The sequence below is a fragment of the Fukomys damarensis genome, unplaced genomic scaffold, assembly GCF_012274545.1.
Source record: "Fukomys damarensis isolate Sample0158 unplaced genomic scaffold, DMR_v1.0_HiC HiC_scaffold_19, whole genome shotgun sequence".
In the NCBI taxonomy this organism is placed as follows: domain Eukaryota; kingdom Metazoa; phylum Chordata; class Mammalia; order Rodentia; family Bathyergidae; genus Fukomys; species Fukomys damarensis.
The window spans coordinates 48410609-48431379 of NW_022900931.1; positions in this window are offsets into that span (position 1 = coordinate 48410609).

Here is a 20771-nt window from a genome sequence, read left to right on the forward strand (position 1 = left end):
TGAAGGGAGGGCAGAGGTAAGGGGAAAAAATGAGAATCAAGACTTGCCATGTAAAGGTACATGATCCCAACAATGAATGTAACTGTACTGTATCCCTAAATGTACCAATAAACTCAATTAAAAAAAAAAAAAAGAAAAAACACGTCTTCTTTATCCAGTCTCCAGTTTATGGGCATTTGGGTTGTTTCTAAGTTTTAGCTCTTACAAAGTGTGCTGCTATAAACATGGGTGCACATATATAACTGTGGTAAAATTCTTTTGGAAAGATACTCAGCAGAGGGATAGCTGGGTCACATGGGACCTTTAATCCTCATTGTTTGAGGTATCTCCATATTGATTTCCATAGTGGTTGCACCAGTTTGCACTGCAACCAGCAATAGAGGAGTCCTTTTCAGCAAAGCCCTGCCAGCATTTGTTTTTGGTTGCTTTCATGATAGCAGCCATTCTTTCTGGGGTAAGGTGAAATATCTGTGTTGTTTTCAGCTGCATCTCTCAAATGACCAGTGATGTTGAACATTTTTTCATATTTTATTTGTTGCTTTTAGTTGTTTGGTTGAGAGATGTCTGTTCATTTCAGATGCCCATTTTTTAACAGGGTCTTTGTGGGTCTGATTTTTTTTTTACTTCTTTATATATTCTAGATAGTCCTTTGTCTGAAAAGCAGATGATAAAAATTTTTTTTCTACACCTTGTAGTTTGTCTCTTAGCTCTGTTGGTGGTTTCTCTTGCATTGCAAAAACTTTTTTAATACAATGAGATCCCATTTGTTGATTCTTTGGGCAAGTTCCTGTGCTACTGAGGATTTGTTCATAAAGACTTTTCCTATGCCAGTGTCTTTGAGAGTACTACTTAATTTATTTTTCAGTAAGTTTAGTGCTTCTCTTTTGACATTTAGATCTTTAACCCATTTGGATTTTAGTTTAGTGCGTAGTGAAAATAGGGATCTAGTTTTCATCTTTGGCAAGTTGAAACTTAGTTTTTCAAACACCATTTATTAAAGAGACTATCTTTCCTCCAGTGAGGATGGTTGGCTCCTTTGTCAAAGATGAGGTAGCTGAGTTCATCTGGAGTTGTTTTTGTTTTTGCATCTTCCAATCTGTTCCATTGATCCTAGGGTCTGTTTCTTTGCCAGTACCATGCTGTTTTTATCACAGTGGCTTTGTAGTATAGTTTCAAGTTGGGAATTGTTATACCCGCTGCCATGTGTCTGTTGCCTAGGATGGCTTTTGCTATTCTAGGTCTCTTCTGGTTCCAAATGAATTTTTGGATTCTTTTTTCTAGTTCTGTGAAATATAGTGTTGGAATTTCAATTGGCATTGCATTGAATCTGTGTAGCAGTTTTGGTAGTATGGCCATTTTCACTATGTTGATTCTTCCTACCCAGGAGTAGGGGATGTCTTTCCATTTTCTTATATCCTCTTCGATCTCTTTTTTCAGTTCTGTAGTTTTCAGTGCAGAGGTCTTTTGCTTCTTTTGTTAGATTGATTCCTAGATACTTCATTTTTTGGGTGCTATTGTGAAAGGAATTGTTTCCCTAATTTCTCTCCCAGCAAGTCTGTTATTTGTGTACAAGAAGGCTATTGATTTTTGAGTGTTGTCCTTGTATCCAGCTACTCTACTGAACCTGTCAATTAAGTCTAGCAGTCTTTTGGCAGAGTTTTTTGGGTCTTCTATGTAGAGTGTTATATGATCGGCAAATAATGACAGTTTACGTTCTTCCTATCTTTATTCCTTTTATTACTTTCTCTTGTCTAATTGCTGTGGCTAATTTTTCCAGAAGAATATTGAACAGGAGTGGTGATAGTGGACATCTTTGTCTTGCTCCTGATTTTAGTGTGAACGTTTTCAGTTTTTGACCATTTAGTATGATGTTGGCTGTTGGTTTTTCATAGACAGCATTTATCTGATTAAGACAAAGGCCATCTATTGCAATTTTCTGTAGTGTTATTATCACAAATGGTTGTTGAATTTTGTCAAATGCTTTTTCTGCATCTCTTGAGATGATCATATGGTTTTTGTCCTTTACTCTGTTAATATAGTGTATTACATTTATTGATTTATGTATGTCAAACCATCCTTGCATCTTTGGGATAAATCTGACTTTGTCAGGGTGTGTGATCTTCATGACCCTCTGTATTCTGTTTTCCAGTATCTTACTGAGGATTTTTGCATCTATGTTCATTAGGGAGATTGGTTTGTAGTTCTTTTTTACAGTTGGGTGTTTCCCTGGTTTTGGAATCAAGTAACACTCGCTTGCAGGGATGAATTTGGAATTATTGCTTCCCTTTCAATTTCATTGAAGAGTTTAAAGAGTAGTGGCAATAGTTCTTCTCTACATGTCTTGTAGAATTCAGGAGTGAAGCCATCAGGCCATGGGCCTTTCTTTGTTGGCAATGTTTTAATTACATTTTGATTTCACTGAATGCAGTTGAAGTGTTTAGACTTTTTATATCTTCTTCATTCAACTTTGGAAGTTCATATGTAATTAGGAATCAGTCCATTTTTTTCTGCATTTTCCATTTTATTAGAGTACAGGGTTTTGAAGTAGGTATTGATGATCCTTTGGATTTCTGGTGGATCTGTTGGGACTTCACCTTTTCATTCCTAATTGCAAGAATTTGAGCCTTTTCTTTCCTTTTTTGATAAGGTTGGCTAAGGGTTTATCAATTTTATTTATTCTTTCAAAAAACCAACTCTTCAATTCATTGTTTTTTTTTGTATCATTCTCTTAGTCTCCACTGCATTGATCTGTGGTCTGATCTTTATACTTTCCTCCCTTGTATGAGATTTTGGTTTGGCTTGCTCTTCTTTTTCTAGGAATTTAAGATTAAACATTAGGTGGTTTATTGGAGCTAGTTCTGTTTTCATAGTATGGACATTTACTGCTATGACTTTCCCTTGTAGAACTGCTTTCACTGTGTCCCCTAGATTTCTGTATATTGTATTGGAATTGTGATTTAATTATAGAAAGTGTCTAATTTCTTCTTTGATTTTCTCTGTGACCCAGTGGTTTTCAGCAGTGTTGTTTAATTTCCATGTGTTTGTGAAGTTCTTGTGGTTTCTTATGCTATCAATCTCCAGTTTAATTGAACTATGGTCTAATAATATACCAGGGGATAACTTCAGTTCCTTTGGATTTACTTAAGCATATTTTATTAGCTAGCAGCTGGTCTATTTTGGAGATTGACCCATGTGCGGCTTAAAAGAATGTATATTCTGATTTTGTGGGGTGGAACACTCTGTAGACATCTACTAAGTCCATTTATTCAAAGACTTGGTTCAGTTCTGTTACTTTGTTGTTGATTTTTTTTGTCTAGATGATCTGTCTGTTTGTGACCATGGAGTATTGAGTGCCCCTACTACAATTGTATTAGTGCTTATTTCATTTTTCATATCCATTAATATTTGTTTTGTATAGTTGGGAGCATTAGTATTTGGTGCATATATATTTATGCTTGTCATTTCTTCCTCATAGCATTTTCTTTACAAGGATGTAGTGGCTGTCTTTGTCTCTCTTAATTAGTTTTTGTTTGAAATCTACTCTATCTGGAAATAAGATAGTTACCCCTGCTTTTTCCAGGCTCCTGTTACATGGAGAACTGTTTTTTATCCTTTTACTCTCAGTCTATGAATTTGTTTGTGGATTAAGTGGGTTTCTTGTATATAGCATATTGTTGTATTTTGCTTCTTAATCCATTCTGCAAGCCTGTTTCTTTAGATTGGTGAATTGAGGCCATTAACATTGATGTTAATAACTGTTATGTATTTACTTTTCATTGTCATGTTATTTTCTTGTTGTTGGTTCTTTTGATTTTTATCTTCACCTCTCTCCCTTTAATTTCTTGCCTTGCCTGGTATATTTGCTGTGTTGACACTTACCTGGGAAATTATTTCTGTTTTGAATTTTTCTAGAGCCTCATTTATCTGTTTTGTTACTTCCTGTGCTATTGGTTCAGGCTGCCCAAATGGTTGACTGTGAAACTTCCACCTTGTTTCCCCCAGAGTTTACCTTTGATGTCTGTGTTTGTGCCTTGTTTAAGTATCTTCTCTTTTCTATTTTTGTTGTTGGTACTGTCCTTGGCTTAATTCCTGGGTTTATACTTTGGTCTTCTAGATATAGCTAGTTCTTTAGATTTTGAATCTCTAATGACTCTGACCAATCTCATTTTCTTTATATCAGGAAGGACAACTGATTAGATCAATCACAACACCTTAGCCCAAGTGATACAATCAGCAACACAATAGCATCAAAGAATGTTCTCTCTCTCCCTCTCTCTATTTTTTTTTGTTACTGGGGATCTAACTCAGATTCTTGCACTCATGAAGCAGGCAGTAGAACCACTGATCTAAATCCCTGGCCCCAACACAATAGCATCAAGTACATCTTAGAAAATAACAATTTTTGGTTGTTATTCATCTATTACCTTTAACTGTGTGAATGAAATAAAAAATCCCTCAAATATGTTTATAGTGAATAAACTCTTCAATAAAGCAACTTAATCCTTCAGTGTGGGGACTTAGAAGGAGTTGGGGAGGGAGAGATAGATAGGATAGAGAAAGGTTAGAAGTGAGGCCAGAGGACATAGGAAGACCACACAAACTCTAGAAAGCTATTGAAGAGAAGAGGAGAAGACAGAACAAAATATACACAAGAACAGAATAGAACAAACTAACAGAAATAGGCTAAAGACTGTAATCACTTTTAAAACTAATAAAAATGAAGAGGAAGGAGGAAAAGAAAAGAAAAGGAAAATAAATCCAAATTTGGACAGGAACAGGAACAAAAAGGGAGAGAAATAAAGAACAAGGTGGGAGGTAGAGATGAGAGAGAGAGAGGAAGAAAAGAAGGAAAAAAGATAAGGGAAAATTTGAGAAAAGAAAAAGAAAGATAAAATTTTTTTAAATGATTAAAGATAAGAGAAAAATATTACTTCAAAAATAAAAAACACAAATAGAAATAGAGGGCCTTCTTCAGGGTGTGGCTCTGTTGACACAATAGACAGCATAGGCAGGAGTGTGCATATCTAAGTTAATTAGTCAACAAGCCAGCAGCTGTCCCCTGAGGTTCAGGCTGATTTATGGCTGCAAGGCCCAAGTTGAGATTTCTTACCTCCTGCTGCATTGAACTCTCCAAGGTTCTGCTGCAGGTTTCTTTTTTCCTTCCCCTGAAGTTAGACTAGGTTCTGATGTGAGGTGCTGGTCCTTACCAACTGTGATGGTCTGGTGTGCCTTTATTGCAGAGATTTTCTTCACTTTTCTAGTGGGCTTCAATTTTCATCTAGAAGCCTCAGAGAGGCCCTCATTCTCCTGTGCATGGGGTGGGGTGGGGTGCATGGATGCTGCTGTGTTGGTGCCCTTGTGGCTAAGCTTCCATGCCAAGAGGTGGGCCCAGCAGAGGGTTGCAAGCTGCTGCTGGGCTCCTTTGCTCAATTATCAGGTTTTTCAAGTGTATTCACTTATTTATCAATGTAGTGAATTGCTTTTTCCTTTCAAGAAATTTCTAAAATGATTTATCCTTGGTGTTCTGAAATTCCAAGAATTTGGGATCAGAAGTATATCTTTTTTTTCCATTTGTTGTTTTGGGCACTTGGTAGACAATTTCCACCTGAAAAATTATTTTGAAGTTTATTATATTATTTCTTTTATGAAGAAATATATTTCTTTTATTATTTCTGTTTTCTTTTTCTGGAATTTATGTTGGATACTGGGACTTCTGGACTGATTTTTTAACATTAGTGTATGTTTTCCATACATAATATTGATATTCATTTTGGGGAATTGATGCATGCCTATAACTGTTGATCCATGCATACTCATTGTTATGGCAGTGGAATTCACAATAGTTAAGCTCTGGATTGATATTCTTATCATTTTATTCTCTGTCTTTTTGTTATTAGATTTTATTTACCGAGAAATTTTCTTCACTTTATATTTTAATTCTTTATTAATAGTTTTCAATTTGGTAATTATATGTTTTATGTCTAAATGCCTTATATTTTGGTTCTCTGCTTGGTTTTCATAATATCTCCTTATTATATTATACTGTTGTTAATGAGAATCATCGGAGTTCTATTTCTGATTTGTCTTCTATTCTCTGAGTAAACTGGACTGTCTCCTTCCTTGTCTCAGTGTTTTACTTCTTACTGCATTCTTTCCTCAAATACATTATGGAAGATGTTTGTTTATGCACCATATTTAAAAATAAAACTATGGATAAATGCTTCTGTGTGTGTGCACACATGCATATGTTTGTCTGTCTGTTGCCTGTCTTGGCTTCTTGAATGAGCTGATGAGGATCCAGCCTGCAGCCTGAGTGTGATGAAATTACAGTCTGAAAGATTCCTACATCTACCTTTGGGATCCAAACACCATCACTAGTTCCCTTTGTTCTCTCTCTTTTGGTCATTTTTCTTAGGGCATTGCTCTTATATATTTATCTTTGGCATGAAAGTAAATCATTTACTTGCCAACAGTTCTGGTCAAAAGACTAGGTAAGGGCTTGCTGGAATTGAGACTGTTAACAATTTTCAGAACCTTCTTTCTATTGCCTGTGGATCTGGGTCTTATAGTCAAGCTGGGGTCTTTCTAGGTTCTCCCTCCTTTACTGCAGCCTTCTCCCCACCCACATATATTCCAGAGTTTAATTTCCCTTGCTCAGCTTCAGAATCTTTCTTGCACTTTTTCCTCTTGCAGAAATGTTTAGAAATATTTCACTTGCTAATAGCTTCTCTTCTGTTCTCTTCACTGTTGTGGGTTTAAATCATTTTTATTCTTTTAACGTCTTTTTAATGTGTCTTGAGAAAGAAAGCAGATAAACATTTTTGCACTGTTTGCAGTCTTGAATTAGAAAATCTTTTATTTTTTTCTTCACGTGATATTTTAAAAAATTTTGACATTAAAATTTTTTGTGTAGGTAATATATGTACAAACTATAAAATTTAGAATATCCAAAAGGATTTGCAGTAAAATTTAAATTTCTCCTTTCCTTGTTCCCTAGGAACCCAGTTTCTTGTGCTTGCTTTCAGAAATATTCTATGCAAACATACTCCCTTTTCTAAATGAAATGCAAGATGAAGGCTACAAACATTGTTTCACACCTTTCTTTTTATACTTAGCAAAGATCATTTCATATTGGTACAGTACAGAGTTTTAAAAAGATTATTTTAAATTTCTCTACAGTGTTTCACTAATGAATACAGTATAATTGTTTTAACATTCACTTCTTGAGCTTGTAATTTCCCCTTCAACCTTTTGCTTTTATAGAAAGTCACAGTGAATTTTCTTCTACATACAGTATTTCACACACATGAGTTTATCTGTCAGATAACTTTTTAGAAATGAAATTGCTAGCTAATTACCAGCTTTTTGGGATTGTGTCAATTAACACTCCCTCCAATAATGCCTGAGATTGCCCATCACTGCACCTTTGGCCACTGTACTGTCAAGATACAATCAGGAGTTATTCCAATTATTTTGACCGAGTTTCCGATAAAGAATTGTGAACTAGTTATAAAGTTGTTAAGACAATTAGGAAGCCAGGTGTGGTGGTGCATACCAGTAACCTCAGCAGTTGACAAACTGAAGCAAGAAGGTAGCCATGAGTTTGAGGCCAGCCTGGATTACATAGTGAGTTCAAGGGCAGCCTGAACTACAGAGTGAGACCTTGTCTCAAAAAGGAAAAAGAAAAAAAGATAATTATTGAAAGAAAATATGCAACTATCAGGGAGCTGGAAGTTATAGAAAGCAGATACCACCCAGGGCTAGAGTCATAAGTGAAGAAGTTGAATCTACTAAAATGTAGAAGCTTAGAGAAAGCACCTCACAAGTTGGAATGCAGACCTCTGAGGAAAGGGATATGGTGCAGCTGGTATCGAGACCTTGAGAAGGGACATCATGGGGCTGGGACTGGACTTGCAGCAGGGAGCACTGGTTGGCTAGTGATGATTTTCTGATAGGAACAATCAAGCTGAATCTTTCAAGTGTTGGAAAATTTGTGAACTGGATCCAGCTGCTGCAGTGGCTGAGTGTTAATACTGCATGTGAAAAAATTGGTTGGGGTGAGGCTGACATGAACAGGAAGCAGACAGGGAGGAGCATGTCTCTTCTTCCTCTTATGGTCTTTAACAGCTCCCCCGTTAAATCTCCTGCTCTTCCTTTTTCAGTACTGGGGATTGAACCCAGGACCTTCACACTGAGCTACGTTCCTAGTCCCCTTTTTAGTTTCTATTTTGAGACAAAATAAAATAGGGTCTCACTAAATCACTAAATTGACCAGTCTGGGTTCAAACTTGTAATCCCCTGCCTTAGCTTCTGAGAGTACTGGAATTAAGGCTTTCACTCTCTATAGCTCCTGTTGGCTGATCCTACCAAAGAGACAAATGGCCAAAGAGAAAGCTCTTGTGAGTCCCAGCCACGGCATAATGGAGTTCTGAATGGTGGGACTGGAGTCCAGAGAGAATACCTCTTAGACTGGTAGGGAAACCCAGACTTATTTTCAAGCTATTTGCTGATTTAATAGGCAAAACACAAAGCTTGTAACAGATTTGTAGTTGTTGCTCTTTGTTTGTGTCTGAGATAGGGTCTGGGTACGTTGTTCAGCTGGCCTTGAGCTCCTGGACTCAAGTGATCCTCCTGCCTCAAACTCCTGAGTAGCTAGGACTTCAGGTATGCATCATGTCTGGCTTCTTGTAGTTTGCATTAACATTTTTTCCTCATTAGGAGTGAAACTAAATACTTTATTTTGAGAGTTGTTCGATGTTTCTTTCTATGAATTTCTTTTTTTGCTATTCTTAGTTTTGCTTGTTTTTCTTTTGTTGAGTTTATTGGCACATTTTAGGTATACAGTGCAGTTCCATTCATTATTGAGATCTTGTACCTTTACATGACAGGTCTTGGTTCTCATTTTTTCTCCTTCTCCCTTCACTCCCTCCTCCCCTGCCCATTTACAAACACTTTATTTCCATCTTTTCATTTTCTCACATTTTTTTCTTTTCCCTTATTACCTTTCCCCTATTCTTCCCACTTTCCCTACACCTTTAGCTCTTCTCTTCTTATTTCACAATGTTAGTTGTCTCATTAGGATCTTATGTACTATTACAGTTTATTCACACCAGAGAAACTATTCAGTATTTACACATGTGTGACTTATTTATTTCACTTAGGAGTATATCCTCAATATGTACCCATTTTCCTATGAATGAATCTAATTTCTCATTCTTTATGGCTGAGAATTATTCCATTTTATAGAAAAACCACATCTTCTTTATCCATTTTCCAACTGATGGGCAAATGGGCTTTTTCCAAGTTTTAGCTATTACAAACTGCTGCTATAAACACAGTTATGCATATGTCACTGTGATATGATTCTTTTAGTTCTTTTGGAAACATACCCAGCAGAGGGATGGCTGGGTCAAATTTTGCTTGTTTTTCTTTGGGTAAATCATTTTATTTTTTATCTATTAAAGAAATCAAACCTTTGAATATAATATAAGCTTCAAATACTTTTCATAATTTGCCATTTATCTTCTGTTTTATACTGGATTTTCCACTTATGTATTTTTATCTTTACAGAACTTACTGATACCATATTTTCTTTTGTGACTTCAGGGGTTTTCTTCATTTAGAGACATTTCCAACTTTGAGATAATTAAAAAAAGTTCTCCCATTTTTTTCCTCAGTGCTTCTATGGTTCTGAATTTAAAATTTAGATATTTAATAAGCAAGCAACTTTTCTTGCTATGAAGTATGAAGAATTAATTCAAATGTGTTGTTTCTTACCTTACTGTTCCAACATCCCAACATCTTTATTGAACAATTTACACTGATTTGAAAATACACTTTTATTATACATTGATTTATTCTGGGATTTTTCAAATCTGTTTCATTGATGTGTCTATTTATATACTAGCACCTCATTTTTTTAGTTTCTATAGTCATAATATGTTTAAATTTTTTCATTTTTATTTTATTAGAATCTTATGTTTGTTCTTAAGTTTTATTTCCACTATACAAACATTATAAGCTAGCTTGTCTAATGTTAAATTATGTTGTAGTTTTATTGAGATCACATAAAGACAGAGATTAACTAAGGGAGGGTTGAAATTGTTATCATACTGAATTTTCCTATTTAAGAACATGGTATATCTTCAGTATGTTTTTCCTCCTCTTTTGCATATTACTTAAAGTTTATTACAGTGTTTTCTCTCCCTGCCTGCATTAGCAGCATATGCACTTAGTCTTCATACCTTCCTACACCTCATTTATAAAAAAGAAATTTTAGTGCACAGGTGTTCATATATAAGGTTCAGAGTTTCAGGGTTATACTTGTCTCATGGTTTTATTGAAGATGGTGTTTTCCATTTTGTTTTTCTATTTGTTGCTTTTGGATGATTTAACAGAATAAGGGGAACCACTATGTTTTCTATGCTATTTAAAAACCAGATGTGACTTAATTTTTTTCTTTTTATTGAGTTTATTGGAACAATCTAGGTCTACAATACAGTTACATTCATTACTGGGATCCTGTAGTTTCACATGACAGCTCTTGGTTCTCCTTTTTTTCTCCTTGTCCCTGCCCTCCGTTTACCCTCCTCCCTTCCCCATTTACAAAGCCTTTATTTCCATTTTTTCATGTTTTTTCTTTTCCCTTATTTCCTTTCCCCTACCCTTCCCATAAATGTGACTTAATTTGCATGCTCAAAACACTGTGAGATCCCATCATACTGACTGGAAGAAATCCAAATTTTTATCCCCAGAAAGTTGTAGGAATCTCCTTGGAACTATACATTGTTGTATCGATAGAGCACAAATGTTTGCTACCTTTATAATTATGTGGCTCTCAGGTACTTTGCACTCATTGTGGAGATAGAGTTTATCTCTTAAAACAGCATCTTGTAGGTTGCTGCTGCTTTCATCTATCCCACTTATTCTTAAGGTGGGGTATACATTTCACTGGGAGTACATGCAGGAATCCTGGGGGTTATGGGTGCTGGGGTTGCGAAAGTGGACTGTAATGAATGGTAACAAATCCTTCTGCAACTCAGCTGGCTCCAAATCTTTGCTTTGCTCAAAACTGAGGAAACTTGGTGAGGTTGTCAATGGATAGATGATTTAAATTAATTTTCTGTTCATTGATCATTGTGCTTTTGTTTTGTGTATAACTTGAAAAGAATGAAGAAAGGGCATTGCTAAAATAAAACCTGCAGTTGCATCTACTTCTAAATATGAACAGTTGTCTCAGTGCTTACATTAAAAAAGAAATAAAAGCTGATGATAAATCCTGTGTCACTCTAGTAATGATGAATGTTCATCCATGTATATAAATTAATTTTAAAAAGCCACATCTATCTCATTAAGAAATGTATTTCCTGCCAAAACATATTTTTTGTGTTTAAAATTACTTTTCAAAATTACATATAAATAAAAATTGAAATGATAATTTAATCCAGAGGAATTCTTTAGCATTTAGATTCTTATGGCTACTAGAAATTAAATAAAAATTTGTTTTCCCTACTAATTTATTTATGTTTGTGGTAGAGAATTTTGATAGGGTGATCAATAACATACTTTCAAGCATAAAATTTACATTTTGATAAAATTGTCTGGGGAAAGTAGAATGGAAATGTGAGTTCTGGAAGGAAAAGGAATGATGTGAAATTTTGACTGTTAATAAGAGTTTGTTAATGCATTTTTATTTATTTTATTTTTTTGGTACTGGGGCTTGAACTCCGGTCCTTGCGCTTGCAAGGCAGGCTACTGAACTGCTGAGCTAAATCCCTGGCTCTGTTAATGTATTTTTAAATGGGTGAACTTCATGAAATCTCAATAATTCTATGGAATATATTTAACAAATAATGTATTTTTATCTTAAAATGTCATTTATAATATGCCACGTTATATATTTTGCAACTATTTCAACATGTGATGGAACATTTTAATTGCTGAATTAAAAATATGAGAAAGTATATTCTCATATTTCTCTAAATTCTTTAGGGGAGCCTCTGGCAAATGATAACAAAGACCAACTAAAATCAACAGAAAACTAAACTTATGGAACTTAACTTTCATTGCAAATAAATGTCTACTCTTACTTGCTCAAAATTTGAGACTAAATCATTAAATTTAATGAATATATCAGGGCAGGTAGAAGACCCAGAAAATGTATTTCTGGAGTTTGTGAGCACAGACTATATGGATGCCCTATTGGAGTGGCCTTTGTTTTCTTTTTGGTATGCTGGGATCAAACTCAGGACTTCACGCTTCCCAGGCAGGTGCTATGCTGCTGGGCCAAATCTCCGGCCTGGGGATTGGTCTTTGCTTGGACCTGTATGGTAACTGGCGCCAGAGCTTGCATTAAAGGAACCCTCTTCTCACATCATCTTTGAACCTCACCCTTCTTTTAAATATAAGACCCAGGTTATAGAAGATCAAGGATACAGAGCAGCTCCTGTGGTCCTTAGGAGAGACCCCAAGTTTACCGCTGGAAAGCTTGCCTGTTTTCTAGGATTACATGGTCTTGCTCATTTCCCTTGGGAAGCTGAAATTCACCCCTATTCAAAGGTAACTGAAAATAGTGAACAGACAAGGGAACAGCAGTACTCTTGACACCACCTGGATTATTCTGTTTTAAATGATGTCACACATAGGAGAATAGCCATCCAGCAGGGGAAATAACCTGGCCTTCCTTTTCATCCCTTCTCTAGTGATGAAATGTGAAATCTGAACATCTTTTATAGCTGTGTTCCCACTTTTCTCTTTTGGTGAGTCAGAACTTGAATAATAACACACAGAACTTCCAAGAATCAGCAAGAACGCCTCATACAGGGAAGATAAATTTACCTATTAGAATACAATCTGCAGAGATAAAGACATGTTAAATGGCACATGCAATTTATATTATTTAGCAGAACACAACCTGCTCAGGTGAAACATTTCACATTTGATTATTCCAATATCTTTTCCAAGTTTAATGGGAGAGCTCAAAAGACATCAGAAAATTAAAAGGACCTTCAAGTGATTTTTGCCAAAGAAGGAAGTAGCCTTTCTCCAAAGTAAGTAGCTTCCTGAAATTATTTGAAGGGGACTGCAGTCTTCCGTCTATTCCCACTTTCTTGTGCTCTCAGTTTAGCAAACTAGAGAATACAAGGAGTTCTTAAGAGTTTCTCTTTGGCATGTGTACAGAATTTTAATCCAGAGGTTTAGATTCTTGTAAGAACCCCCAGGAACAAGAACCAGAGGCCCTTGTTGTCTCTTAGCTCTGTTGCTTGCTTCAGGGGTGGGCCTAGTAGGGATGCAGGGGCTTTAAACATTTAATTAATAAGGCGGCACAGAAAAAATACATGAATGCATACTCACAGTGAACAATGTAGACTTCATGGATGAAGAAAAATGCAAATAAGAGGTAACATCCTGAATCACTTCTGCTAATGCCACTTCCTACTCTAGTGGCCATTGATTCTGTTAACTTTGTGTACATCCTTCCAGAACCTTTATCTCACTCCTTCCACCTATGTTAAATGCATGTAAGAGTATAGATATTTTACAGTAACTTCAAAAGAATCTCAAGAATATATCGTGGAGATTTTCTATGAATTGTAATGTTGCTACCTCATTAAAAGTGGCTCTATCCTATATGTATTCGGTAATAGAAATGATACTGTAGGTAGAAATTGACCTCTGAGTCATTTTCCCTTTCAGCATTTTTGTTAGTATCATTTCCTCACAATTCTACCACTGTGTTTGTATATCACTCTGTATACAACCCCCAACATATGCAACTTTTCTGTATTTTGTCTTAAGCCTATTTGACTTTTGATTCCTAATTTTAAGAAATATCTTTTAGATTTAAAATACTAATTCAGTGTCAGTATAGACTTTATAAATATTCCCTCCTAATCTGTATTTTGTCTTGCAAGTTTTTTTTTTTTTTTGAGACTATGTAGTTGAGACTGACCTGGAAATCACTTTGTAGCCCAGGCTGGTCTCGAACTCACAGTGATCCTCCTGCCTCAGCCACCTGAGTGCTAGGATTACAGGCATGCACCACCACACCCAGGTTGCAAGTTTTTAATGATATCTTGCTGAAGTTAAAATTCTGATGTAGCCAAATGCACCAACTTTTTTTTTTATTTATTAGCAATATCATGTATTTCTTTTTTTTAAAAATTGAGTTTATCGGTACATTTTAGGTATACAGTACAGTGATATTCATTATTGGGATCTTGTACCTTTACATGACAGGTCTTGGTTCTCATTTTTCCCCTTGTCCCTGCACTCCCTTTACCCCCTCCTTTCCTCCCCACCTACAAACACTTTAATTCCATCTTTTCATTTTTTCACATTTTTTCTTTTTCCCTTATTACCTTTCCCACTTTCCCTACATCTTTAGCCCTTTTTTTCCTATTTCATATTGTCAGTTGTCTCATTAGGATCTTATGTACTATTACAGTTTATTCACACCAGGGAAACTATTTGGTATTTACACATGTGTGACTTATTTATTTCACTTAGGAGTATAACCTCAAAATGTATCCATTTTCCTATGAATGAATCTAATTTCTCATACTTTATGGCTGAGTAATATTCCATTCTATAGAGAAACCACATCTTCTTTATCCAGTTTTCAACTGATGGGCAGGTGGGCTGTTTCCAAGTTTTAGCAATTATAAACTGTGCCACTATAAAGATGGGTGCACATACATCACTGTGATATGATTCTTTCAGTTCTTTTAGAAAGATACCCAGCAAAGGGATGGCTGGCTTAAATGGAACCTCTAGTCCCAGCTCTTTGAGGTATCTCCATATTGATTCCCAAAGTGGTTGCACCAGTCTGCACTCCCACCAACAATGGAGAAGGGTTCCTTTCTCCCCACAACCCCTCCAACATTTGTTATTGTGTGATTCCTGATAGCAGCCATTCTTTGTGGGGTGAGGTGGAATCTCAGTGTTGATTTCATCTGCATCTCTCGAATGACCAGTGATGTGGAACATTTTTTCATATATTTACTTGCTGCTTTTACTTCTTTGTCTTGGAAATGTCTGTTCATTTCAGATGCCCATTTTTGAATCGGGTCTTTATATTTGGGGAGGGCTGATAGTTTTGAGCTCTTTATATATTCTAGATAGTAGTCCTTTGTCTGAGGAGTAGCTAGTAAAATTTTTTTCCCACATTGCAGGTTGTCTCTTAGTTCTGTTGATGGTTTCTTTTACAGTTCAGAAGCCTTTTAATAAGATGAGATCCCAGTTGTTGATTCTTTGTACTAGTTCCTGTGCTACTGAGGATTTGTTCATAAAGTCTTTTCCTGTGCCAGTGTCTTCAAGAGTTCTGCCTAACTTATCTTCCAGAAAGTTTAGTGTTTCTGTTTTCATATTTAGATTTTTAATGCTCTTGGATTTTACTTTAGTGCATGGTGAAAGATAAGGGTCTAGTTTCAATCTTTGGCAGGTTGAGATCCAGTTTTTCCAACTCCATTTATTAAAGAGGCTATCTTTCCTCCAGTGGGGATGGTCAGATCCTTTGTCAAAGATGAGGTAGCTGAGTACATCTGGAGTTGTTTTTGTGTCTTCCAATCTGTTCCACTGATCTTCAGATCTGTTTCTTTGCCAGTACCATGCTGTTTTTATCACAGTGGCTTTGTAGTATAGTTTCAAGTTGGGAATTGTTATACCCACTGCCATGTGTCTGTTGCCTAGCTTTTGCTATTCTAGGTCTCTTCTGGTTCCAAATGAATTTTTGGATTCTTCTTTCTAGTTCTGTCACGTATAGAGTTGGAATTTCAATTGGCATTTTATTGAATCTTTATAGCAGTGTTGGTAGTATGGCCATTTTCACTATGTTGGTTCTTTCTACCCAGGAGCAGGGGATGTCTTTCCATGTTCTTATATCATCTCCTTAGACAAAGGACTATTATCTGGAATATATAAATAACTCAAAACAACCAGCCACCCCCAAATATAAAGATCAGATTAGAAAATGGGCATCTGAAATGAACAGACATTTCTCAGAGAAAGAAGTAAAAGCAGCAAGTAAATATATGAAAAAATGTTCCACATCACTGGTCATTCGAGAGATGCACATGAAATCAACACTGAGATTCCACCTCACCCCACAAAGAATGGCTGCTATCAGGAATCACACAATAACAAATGTTGGCGGGGTTGTGGAGAAAAAGGAGCCCTTCTCCATTGTTGGTGGGAGTGCAGACTGGTGCAACCACTATGCAAATCAATATGGAGATACCTCAAAGAGCTGGGATTAGTGGCTCCATTTGACCCAGCCATCCCTCTGTTGAGCATGGTTCCAAAAAAATTAAAAGAATCATACCACAGTGATATATGTGCACCCATCTTTATAGTGCACAGTTTATAATTGCTAAAACTTGGAAACAGCCCACCTGCCAATCAGTTGGAAACTGGATAAGGAAAATGTGGCTTTTCTATAAAATGGAATACTACTCGGCCATAAAGAATGAGAAATTAGATTCATTCATAGGTAAATGGGTACATTTTGAGGTTATACTCCTGAGTGAAATAAATAAATCACACATGTGTAAATACCAAATAGTTTTTCTGGTGTGAAAAACTAAAATAGTATTCAAGATCCTAACAGGTGAATTAGCAATGTGAAACAGGAAGAAAAGGACTAAAGGTGTAAGGACAGTAAAAAGGGTAGGGGAAGGGGAATAACGGAAAGGGAAAAAATATGAGAAAATGTAAAAATAGAATTAAAGTGTTTGTAGGTTGGGAGGAGGGGGTGAAGGGAGGGTGGGGACAAGGGGAAAAATGAGAAGAAAGATCTGTCATGTAAAGGTACAAGATCCCAGCAATGAATGTAACTTTACTGTATACCTAGAATGTACCAATAAATTCAATTAAAATATTGTGTATTACATTTATTGACTTATGTGTGTTGAACCATCCTTACATCCCTGGAATAAATCCGACTTGGTCAGGATATATGATCTTCTTGACGATCCTCTGTATTCTGTTTGCTAGTATCACATTAAGGATTTTTGCATCTATATTCATTAAGGAGATTGGTCTGTAATTCTCATTTTTAGTTGCATCTTTCCCTGATTTGGGAATCAAAGTGATACTTGCTTCCAGAATGAATTTGGAAGTATAGCTTCCCTTTCAAATTCATTGAAAAGTTTGAAGAGTAAAGGCAGTAGCTCTTCTCTAAATGTCTTGTAAAATTCAGCAGTGAATCCAGCAGAACTTGGGCTTTGTTGATAAATTTTTAATTACATTTTCAATTTCACTGACTGTAGTGGGATGTTTAAAATGTTTTTATCTTCTTTGTTCAACTTTGGTAATTCATAAGTATCTAAAAATCTGTCCATTTCTTCTGTGTTTTCCTATTTATTAGAGTACAGGTTCTCAAAGTAGGTATTAAAGATCCTCTGGATTTCTGCTGGATCTGTTGTGACTTCACCTTTTTCACTCCTGATTGCATGGATCTGAGCCTTTTCTTTCCTGTTCTTGATAAGGTTTGCTAAGGGTTTATCAATTTGATTTATTCTTTGAAAAAAATGAACTCTGATTTATTTATTTTTTGTATCATTTTCTTAGTTTCCATTGCATTGATTTCTCCACTAATCTTTATGATTTCCTCTCTTGTTTGAACTTTGGGTGTTTCTTGCTCTTGTTTTTCTAGGAGTCTCAGATTCATCATTAGGTTGTTTATTTGAGCTCGCTCTGTTTTCCTAGTGTGGGCGTTCAGTGCTATGAATTTTCCATGTAGAACTGCTTTCATTGTGTCCCATAGATTCCTGTATGTTGTATTGGCATTTTCATTTATTTGTAAAACCTGTCTTAATTTATTCTTTAATTTCTTCTGTGATCCATTGATTGTTCAGGAGAGTTTTGTTTGCACTATGATCTGATAATATACAAGGGATAACTTTGATTCTTTTGCATTTATTCACACCTGTTTTGTGAGCTAGTGTGTGGTCTATCTTGGAGAATGATCCATGTGCAGCCGAAAAGAATGTATATTCTGATTTTGTGGGGTGGAAAACTCTATAGATGTCTATTAAGTCCATGCATTCAAAAGCTTGGTTGAGTTCTAGTATTTCATTGTTGATTTTCTTCCTACATGATCTATCTATTTGTGATAGTGGGGTATTTAGATCCCCCACTACAATTGTATTAGTGCTTATTTGGTTTTTCATGTTACTTAATATTTGTTGTATATAGTTGGGGACATTAATATTTGGTGCATATATATTTATGATTGTCATCTCTTCCTCTTGAATTGTTCCCTTTACAAGGATGCAGTAGCCTTCTTTGTCTCTCTTAATCAGTTTTGGTTTGAAATTTACTTTGTCTGTGAATAAGATTGCTACCCCTGCTTTTATTCTGAGCTCCTGTCATGTGGAGAATTGTTTTCCACCCTGTCACTTTCAGCCTATGGGCTTCTTTTTGCACTAGGTGTGCTTCTTGTATACAACATATTGTTGGATTTTGCTTCTTAATCCATTCTGCCAGTCTATTTCTCTTGATTGGTGAATTGAGGCTATTGACATTGATGGTTACAACTGATATATACTCACTTAGTATTGTCATGTTATTGTCCTTTTGTCGACTCTTTTTACTCCCCCCCCTTAGTTTCTTGCCTTGCCTATTTGATTTGGTCTGTTGGGCCTCATGGTGTTGTGACCTTCATTGTCTATTTCTAGGATATTGTTCAGAATTCCTTCTAGTACTAGTTTGTTGTTCATGAAATTTCTCAGGTGTTCTATGTCATGGAAGTATCTTATTTCCCCACCCACTTTGAAAGAGAGTTTTGCAGGATACATCAGTCTAGGTTGGAGGCTGTTTTCTTTTAGGACTTGAAATACCTTACTCCAGGCTCTCCTTGTCCTATGGCTTTGTGTTGAAAAGTCTGCTGTGATTCTAATGGGCTTTCCTTTGCATGTGATTTGTTTCTTTTCTCTTACTGCTTGTAGTATTTTGTTCTTCTGTTGGATTTCTGGGATCTTGATTATTATATGTCTAGGTGTAGATTTTTTTTTTTGGATCTCAGCTAGTTGGAGTCCTATATGCCTCACTTATCTGTATGTCTAATTCTTCCCTTCTGTTTGGGAAGTTTTCTGTCATTAATTCTGTGAACAGCTTATTTAAGTCACTTGAATTTTTTCCTGCTACTTCATGGATTCCTATCAGTCTTATGTTGTTATTCTTTGCATCATCTAGAAGTTGTTTGATCTATTTCTCATGATCCTTTACTGTTTTTAAGTGACCTCTCTTTTCATGGTCACTGACTGCAATCCTATCTTCTATACCTGAAATTCTATCTTTGCAATATTTTATTCTGTTGTGTATGCTTTCAGTAGAGTTTTTAATCTCCTGGATATATGTTGGAATCTGTTTAATGGATTCCATTTCCTTCCTATGTTGGGCGTTCATCGTTTCTATTTCTTTCTTATGCTGGGCCTTCATGGCTTCTATCATGGTCCTGATCTCATCTATTTTTTTGTCAGTTTCTGTTCTAGAGTCTTGAATCATGACTTCCATTTTGCTCACCATCTCTATGTTTACCTGGGAAATTATTTCTGTTTTGAATTTTTCTGCCGCCTGACTGATCTGTTTTGTTACTTCCTGTGCTATGGGTTCAGGGTGTCCTGCTGGGTCACTATCAGACTTTTCATCCTCATTTGCCCTACTGTTTGCCATTGGTGAACTGGAAGTCTGTCTTTGTGTCTTTCTTAAGTGTTTTCTCATTTTTATTTTTGTTTTTGGGTTGTCCTTGGTTTAATTTCTGTGTTATTACTTAAATCTTCCTGATATAGTTGTGCTTTAGCTTTTGAGTCTCTAATGACTCATAGACATTCTCATTTTCATAACATCAGAGAAAACAACTCATTAAATCAATCACAACCCTTTATCCCAGTTGATACAATCAGCAGCATAATAGGATCAAGCACAACTTGCAAATTGACCACTTGTGGTAGTCATTAATCTATCACCTTTAAACCATGTGAATTAAATTAAAATCAAGAAGCAGCCCCAAATATGTTTGCAGTGAATATGCTTTTCAATATAGCATATTTACCATTTAGGATGGGAGCTTAGACAGATTTATGATGAGAGGAGTAGATAAGTGAAAGAATTGGAGAAGGTTTCAAGTGTAGCCAGAGGACATACAATGACCATATAATCTTTACAAAAGTATTAAATTCAAAAGGGATAGACAGAGTGCAAGAATAAGGACAAGAATATATCCCCTTAACAGCAATAGGGGCTCAGTTTCCCTTGAAACTATTGACCCATGAGTGAGGTAAAATGACAGAAGAAAAGAATATAAAAAAAAGAGAAAAAAATGATAAAAGAAGAAGTCTGAGTTAGTGCAGGAGCAGGAACAGAAAGGAAGATGAGGGATAATATGATGGAGGAAGAGACTGAGTTGGAGAAAGAGGACAGAAAAAAGAAAGAATTTGCAGAGTGGAATGAGGAAAAGAAAGAAAAAGAATTTGAAAGACTTGTTTCAGACTATGTCTCTGCTATCATAATATACCATTTGCACAGCCATGTGCAGAACCAAATCCCCTGATCTCAGCTGACCAATGGCAGATCCCCAGGACTCAGACTAACCTCAGGCCACAAGGCCCAAATTGAGTTCCCCTACCTGCAGGGTTGAACTCCACACAGTTGTATTAGAGGTTTCCCCTGCCCTTTATTTAAAGATGTTCAAAGTTAGGAGCTCAGAAAAATACCTTTTATGATCACCCATGCCTCTGCAGAGTGGGTCCAAGGTCTGGCCCAATCAGGAG